The sequence below is a fragment of the Cucumis sativus genome, unplaced genomic scaffold (genome assembly GCF_000004075.3).
Source record: "Cucumis sativus cultivar 9930 unplaced genomic scaffold, Cucumber_9930_V3 scaffold97, whole genome shotgun sequence".
NCBI classification, from domain to species: Eukaryota; Viridiplantae; Streptophyta; class Magnoliopsida; order Cucurbitales; family Cucurbitaceae; genus Cucumis; species Cucumis sativus.
Genome location: NW_022279585.1, coordinates 104,599 through 113,028, shown reverse-complemented (window position 1 = coordinate 113,028; position 8,430 = coordinate 104,599).

The following is an 8,430-nucleotide window of genomic DNA, read 5'->3' as shown; positions in this document are numbered from 1 at the left end:
TCCCCAAACAAAATCGTTTCAACCTTATTTTTCTTCACCACCCATTTCCAAAATTATCATTTCCCTCCGAAATCCTTTGTCGATGCCGAAACCTGCTGATAGGAATCCATTGTTCTCGATCTTGTTCGTGTCGAGTGCCGAACCTTCCAATCCACTGCAAGGATCAAGGATCAAGGGTTAAGGTTTATTTTTTAGTTATTGTTCTGTTTTTTTCTGTTTTGATTTCATTGCATTGTTTTTGAATAATTTAAAGTTATGGGTTGTGATGATCCTTTCTTAGAAACGATTTCCCAGTCCTGGAGGCTGCTTATGTGAGTCAGAATCACACTGTAAAATCCATTTTGGAGCTTGTTCGATCTATTGATGGTGATACTAATTGGTTATGATCCTATTGCACTTGCAACTTTTAGGGTATTTTTCTTCCATTTCTTTTCTACTTCCAATTTCAATTTCAATTTCTGCAAATTTTTTAGTTTTTCATATGTATATTGTTTTCCAATGGTCATTTGTTGTGTGGTGTCTTTCTTGTAAGTCATTGGTTACTTTGTAAAGAGAAACACATTATGCACTATGTCATCGTTCTACTCTTTCTGCAACATTTCCATAAAGAAGCAAGAAAACAGCTAGCAGGCAGATCAAACTTCCTTAAACATTCAATTGGCCATTTCGCCATTTTGGATTTAACATTCTGCATTTGTGTCGTTACCCTTAAATCTCCTCACATCTCTTTGTTCTTCCAACAATCGTTAAGAAAAATTCCTGTAAACCGAACCCCATGTATTCCCTTTTCTCCTCACTCGCCAGAATTTTCCCCACTCTCCAAACAAAATCATTTCAGCCTTATTTTTGTTCACTACCCATTTCCAAAAATTTCATTTCCCTCTGAAAATCTTTGTCGATGGCCAAACCTGTGGCTGGGAACCGAATGTTCTCGATCATGTCCAGTGCTGAACCTCTCGATGGACTGCAAGGATCAAGGGTTAAGGTTGGTTTTTCTATTTTTGTTGGTTAGAGTTCGTGTTCTGTTTTTTTTTTTACTTTGAGTTAAATCCTTTGTATTTGAAGAAATTAAAGTTATGGGATGTGATGCATGTTGGCAGGGAGCTGATTCCTTAGAAGTTGGTTAGTGTTCTTGTTCTGTTTTTTTTTTTTTACCTTGAGTTAGTTACATTGTTTATGAAGAAATGAAAGTTATGGGATGTGATGCATGTTGGTTGGTAGGGAGCTGAATCCTTTCTTAGGAACGTTTTGGGGAGCATGGAGGCTGTTTATTTGAGTCGGAAGCCCGCTGCAAAATCTGTTTTGGAGTTTGTTCGATTTGTCCATGATGATACAAATTTGTTATGATCATACTGCATTTTGAAGTTTTGGGGTATTTTTCTTCCATTTCTTTTCTTCTTCCAATTTCCGCTTATCTTTTTATTCTTTCTTCTGTTTATTATTTTCTAATGGTCACTTGTTGTGCAATATCTTTCTTTTAAGTCATTGGCTACTTGTTGTGAAATGGTGTCACTTCTTAGGAACGTTTTGGGGAGCATGGAGGCTGTTTATTTGAGTCGGAAGCCCACTGCAAAATCTGTTTTGGAGTTTGTTCGATCTGTCCATGATGATACAAATTTGTTATGATCATATTGCATTTTGAAGTTTTGGGTATTTTTCTTCCATTTCTTTTCTACTTCCAATTTCTGCTTATTTTTTATTCTTTCGTATGTATATTATTTTTTAATGGTCACTTGTTGTGCAGTGCCTTTCTTTTAAGTCATTGGCTACTTTGTACAGAGAAGAACAAAGTGAACTATGTTATCGTTCTACTCTTTCTACCCCATTTCTGTAAAGAAGCAAGAAAACACCTAACAGGCATATCAATTTGCTTAAACATTCAATTGGCCATTTAGTCTTTTGGGATTTAACATTGTGCCATTCTTGTCGTTGCCCTTAAATCTCCTCACAAACTCTTTGTTCTTCCAACAATCATTGAGAAAGATCCCTAGAATCGGAGCCCCATGTCTTTCCTTTTCTCCACGCCGGCCAGAATTTTGCCCACTCTCGAAACAAAATCTTTCCAACCTTATTTTTCTTTACAACCCATTTCCAAAAAATTCATTTCGCTTTTTGGAAAATCATCGTCTATGCCGAAACCTGCATCTTGGAACTGATTGTTCTCGATCAAGTCCAGTGCTGAACCCCGAATGGACTGCAAGGATCACGGGTGAAGGTTTATTTCTTTCTTATCGTTGGTTAGAGTTTTTGTTTTGTATTGTACTGCCTTGACTTAATTCCATTATTTTTGAAGAATTTAAAGTTATGGGTTTTGATGATCCTTTCTTAGGAACGTTTTGGCAAGACTGTACACTGCCTATCTGAGTCGGAATCCCACTGCAATATCCATTTTGGAGCTTATTCGATCAGTTCATGTTGATACAAATTTTTTATGATCATAATGCATTTGGAAATTTTGGGGTATTGTTCTTCGTTCCATTTTTTTTCTACTTCCAATTTCATTTTTAATTTCTGCATATTTTTTATTCTTTCTTATGTATATTGTTTTCTAATGCTCATATGTGGTGCAATGTCTTTCTTTTAAGTCATTGGTTATTTGGTGAATAGAAAAACAAAGGGAACTATGTCATCGTTCTACTGTTTCTACGACATTTCCATAAAGAAGCAAGCCAGATCAAACATTCTGCCATTCTTTTGGTTGCCCTTAAATCTCCTCACAACCTCTTTGTTCTTCCAACAATCATTAAGAAAAATCCCTGTAAACCGAACCCCATGTCTTCCCTTTTCTCCCACCGGCCGGAATTTTTCCCACTCTCCACACAAAATCCTCTCAACCTTATTTTTCTTGACTACCCATTTCCAAAATTTTCATTTCCTTGGAAATTCTTTGTCGATACCGAAACCTGCAGCTGGGAATCGATTGTTGTCGATCATGTCCCCGGTGCTGAACCTCCCAATGGACTGCAAGGATCAACGGTTAAGGTTTATTCTTTTGTTATCGTTGGTTTGACTTCTTGTTCTGCTTTTTTCTGCTTTGATTTAATTGCATTGGTTTTGAAGAATTTAACGTTATGGGTTGTGATGCATGTTGATAGCAAGCTGAATCCTTTATTAGGAATGTTTTGGTGAGCATGGAGTCAGTTTATCCGAGTCGGAATCCCACTGCAAAATCTGTTTTGGGGCTTGTTCGATCTGTTCATCATGATACAATTTGTTGAGATCATATCGCTTTTAGAACTTTTGGGGTATTTTTCTTCCTCCCATTTCTTCTACTTCCAACTTCATTTTTATTTTATGGATTGATCATTCAATTTCAGCAAACCCACTGGTTATGGTCAAAAGCATATTTAAGTTGAAGATATAATATTACATTTACCTCGTAAGTTTTTGGATGAATTGGTGATTTAACATGGTCTAGAGTGGATAGTTTAGGAGGCTGTTAGGCCACCATTGTTGCAGGGTCCCCTTCTAAAGCGATCTGAAACAGTAAACTAACGCATTGCAACTCTTTCTGTCTTTCCTTTTGTTTTGAATTGATGGTTACTGCTTAATTGCGCTGCCTTTAGGTCTTCCATTTAAATCGTTCTGACTGTTTTAGTGATATTTGAAGACTTAATTAAATCACCTAGAAGTACTTATTAAGATTAGGACGTCGGATTTGTGATTTCAAGGAGATTAGAAATGTGAGAAATGCCCATGTTCGTGATCTAACTGTCGGCATATTTGTGTTTATGAATATGGCCGTCGATGTGATAGTATTCTCAGACTGTTTTGTAGTGCGCATATGCAGAATTGTGGTCACATTTGATCAGCCTTCTATTTTCTGCGTTTCTGTTCTTAGACAGCATTTTTTTATGGCAATGAGCCTTCATTGTAGCAAATCTGATTTTCTCTATTACAATGTTTGCAGTTGAGGAAATGGAATGAGCTATGGGTAGTTTTGGACCCAACAACAGGGAAAATGGAGTAACCATACGTCCCATTTACACTGTTTTTGGTCCTTCCTTGCTTGGTTCAATGTAGTAATATGTTGGTGGAAACAGCTCATTTCTAATGCTGCTGCCGATGGTGATGGGGTCAATGGACCTCTGCCAAGAGTGTTCATATCACAAATTGTTGTGGATTAGTTGAGTAAATAAACTCAGGTGCGTTTCACCGAATTCTCGATATGCAGAAATCTGAATATATTTTTTCCTTCTGAAATTTGGCTACAAGCTGTATCTTGGTGCTGCAGTAAGTGTATTGTTAGCGATGTAGTAGGCATAAGGTGGGAATAGGATGCATTTTGTGTTTTATCCATTTAAGTTTTTGGTTTATGCAACAAAACCTTAGCTTGAATTACAACTTCATATCATTTTTCCTACTGCATTCAGTACATAATCAGAAGATACACTGAATGTTCTTGCATTGGGAAGAAGCATGCTGCTTTGGCTGGTTCTCTGGGTTCCTTCACATGGGAAAAGCCTTTGCATTCAGAGTTTGAGCAATTAGCAAGGCTTTTAATCTCCCATGACTCTGAAACTTATGTTATTTAGGTCACCATATTATCGTGGAGAATGAACCAAATTTCATTTCTGAATTGTGATTTCACCAAGAATTTGAAAACAAAAATGCATATTGTTTTCTTTCTGATTCTTTTTTATTGCGTATTATTTTTTATTGGTCATTTACCTCCCACAGATGACATGAATAGCGCCAAACAACTACAAAGAGAACTGCCACACTCCTATAATTGCTGCTAACCTACCTAACTAAGAATATACGACAATCTCGAAAATGTGCCAATGAGAGACATCATCAGATCCAGAGATCAAGTTTGCCAAGAACTACTCATAGTAGAATTTGCAAATATGTGGTGCAAACTGAGCCAAGAATAGACAACTCCAACCTTTTTGGAATAGACGTGGTTATCAACCTTTTGACTCTCTTCTTCTTTTCTTTCCTGACTTGGATTCACTGCCCTGATCATTGGATGAATTTAGTGACTTTCCCTTTGGGTTATCCATTGTTTTCCCAGAAGTTGATGAATGCTTCACATCTCCACTTTCTTTTTCTTTTGCTTTTGAAGATGTGAACTTAACCTTGGTGGAGAGATTGGTATTATTAGACGTATCGCCTGTTTTGGTAGACTTGCCTTTTGAAACAGGAGTTTTTGGGGTTTCTTGTTTGGACTTCCCCGTCTTCGATACATCTTGCTTGTTGGACTTTGCAACAGCGGCAGGCGTGGATGTCTCATCGTCCTTAGATTTGCTAGTCTTGTTGGATTCGGCATCATCATTCTTCGACTTGCCAGCGATTTTTGGACCTGTGCTACCAAGTTTACTTCCAATTTCAAGAGTGCCTTGATCCTTTGATTTACTTCCAATTTTTGGAGGCTGGTTTCAGCACAGGTGTGGTTTCCTTTTTATCATCATCACCTGACAATCTTTTCACGTTTTTTCCAGAAATAGATTTAGCTGATCCCTTCTTTCTCTTGACCTCTGATTGTTTTAAAGAACTCCCCCACTCTTGCTGGTTCCATCACCTTCCTAACAGACTGCTTCAATGTCTTAGTTTCAAAATCACTTGTAGTGTCATTAGTTTACATTTACATTTACGTTGAAGATATAATATTACATTTACGTCATTAGTTTTTGGATGAATTGGTGATTTAACATGCTCTAGAGTGGATAGTTTAGGAGGTCTGTTAGACCACCATTGTTATTTTACTTATAATAGAAGAAAGGAAAGTAAGGCACGTTAGTAATCAACACAGTTACTTATTCAAAAGGATGACAGTTATCTAAAACAGGAAGTTAAATGGATGAGAGGGAGATGGGAAAGGGCAGGCAGTTTTTAGTAAAAGGAAGGGCCTGCCAGAATTGTTCTGGTTTTAATTGTAGTATTTTGAATTGTGTTTATTTCTGTTTTGGATTAGGAGGGTTTCTTTGCTTGTTGTGTTTGTAATTTCTCTGTAATTTTCTTTCTATTGCAACTTTAAGTCTCAAATATCAATATAATAGAAACAGTACATAAGTGTTCTATCAAGGTTGTATGTTCAGAAGTGAGTAGATAGTTGAGGAAGTCCTATGTTCAAAAGTGAGTAGTTTAGGAGGGTCCTATGTTCAAAAGTTTGCTGGTGTGTATCTTTGTTGGCTCAACATGTTTTTAATACATTTTAGGTTAGATTGAGTTTGTTGCACTTGGTTGTCATTTTTGGTCTTGAAATGCTTTTTTCAACCTTTTTGGTAGATTATGAGTTACGAACCTACATTTAGGATTTGCTAGGTCGTTTTGAAAACTCAAGTAATACCTAGACACGTTTTGAGCACGTTTTAGGTTGGTTTGAACTAAGTTTGTTACACTTACACACTTGGTAGCCATTCTGGGTCTTGTAGTGCTTTTTTCACACTATTGGAACTTTTTTCGTAGGTTATGAGTTACGAACCTACACGTAAGCTGTTTTAGGTCGTTTTGAAAGTTCAAGTGATACTTAGACACATTTTGTTCAAGTGATACTGTTTTAGGTCGTTTCAAGTGAACTTTTTTCTTCTTGTATTGACTGTTTTACTATTTCTTCATGGTTTGTATTCATGGTGTTTATTTTCGTAATGAATCTTTCATGTTCTGGTAAACATTGCAGAAACACATAATTTCAGCAATCTGTCAAAGAGTTGAAGGAGAAAACAGAAGTACTTAAAGGTCACATGAAGACCTAAAAGTTAGGTAATTTTTTGAAAACTTTTTTCTTCGTCTTGCTTAGTTTTAGTGGTATTTGTTAACAGGCTGAGACATACTCTTGTATGCCAAGGCTGGGTGGCCAATTCAATGGATGGCCTGAGACGGTGAAATGACGAGTGTAGAACAAAGTAGACAATCGAGCAGATTTACAAGTAGGAGGATGGTGTTTGGTCTTACTCTAAAGCTACTGCTAGAAAGGTGATTCTCCTTTTATTTACACATGTTATCTATATTTAATTACTGTTTTTATGTGATGGTGAATAAATATTTAAGTCGTTTCAAGTTTTTACATCATGCTTGAGTTAATACATTTCCCAACTCGCACTAATTTTAAAGTTGAGACTAAGTTTGTTGCACTTACACACTTGGTTGCCATTTTGGATTTTGGAGTGCTTTTTCTACATTTTTTGAACTTTTTGGTACGTTATGAGTTATGAAGTAACACTAAAGCATTATTAGGTTGTTTTTAAGGTTCGAGTGATACTTAAACATTTTTTGAACACCTTTTAGGTTGTTACAAACTAAGTTAGTTTTACATACAGCCATGGTTGCCATTTTGAGTTTGAAAGATTTTTTTTCACACTTTTTGAAATTTTTGGTAAGTTATGAGTTATAAACTTACACTTAAGCGTTGTTAGGGTGTTTGAAAACTTATACGTGTTTCCAATACTTGTTAGGTTTGTATAGAACTAAGTTCGTTGCACTTACACACTTGACATTTTGGGTTTTGGAGTGTCTTTTTAAAAAAATTTTGAACTTTTTGCTAGGTTATGACTTATGAACTTGTATTGAATATTTGTTAGGTCGTTTTGAAAGTTCAAGTGAAACTTAGACACGTTTTGAACTCGTTTTAGGTTGGTTTGAAACTAAGTTTTACACACATTTGGTTGACATGTTGGGTCTTGAAGTACTTTTTTCATACTTTTTTGAAATTTTGGTAGGTTGTGAGTTACAAACTTACACTTAAGCATTGCTTGGTCGTTTTGAAAATTCAAGTGATACTTACACACGTTTTGAATACATTTTAGGTTAGATTGAGTTTGTTGCACTTGGTTGTCATTTTTGGTCTTGAAATGCTTTTTTCAACCTTTTTGGTAGATTATGAGTTACGAACTTACACTTAGGATTTGCTAGGTCGTTTTGAAAACTCAAGTAATACCTAGACACGTTTTGAGCATGTTTTAGGTTGGTTTGAAACTAAGTTTGTTGCACTTACACACTTGGTTGCCATTTAGGGTCTTGTAGTGCTTTTTTCACACTATTTGAACTTTTTTCGTAAGTTATGAGTTATGAATCTACAAGTAAGCTGTTTTAGGTCGTTTTGAAAGTTCAAGTGAAACTTAGACACATTTTGAACTCGTTTTAGGTTGGTTTGAAACTAAGTTTAAAACACATTTGATTGAGATGTTGGGTCTTGAAGTACTTTTTTCACACATTTTGAAATTTTGGTAGGTTGTGAGTTACAAACTTACACTTAAGCATTGCTTGGTCGTTTTGAAAATTCAAGTGATACTTACACACGTTTTGAATTCATTTTAGGTTAGATTGAGTTTGTTGCACTTACACACATGGTTGTCATTTTTGGTCTTGGAATGCTTTTTTCAACATTTTTGGTAGATTATGAGTTACGAACTTACACTTAGGATTTGCTAAGGTCGTTTTGAAAACTCAAGTAATACCTAGACACGTTTTGAGCACGTTTTAGGTTGG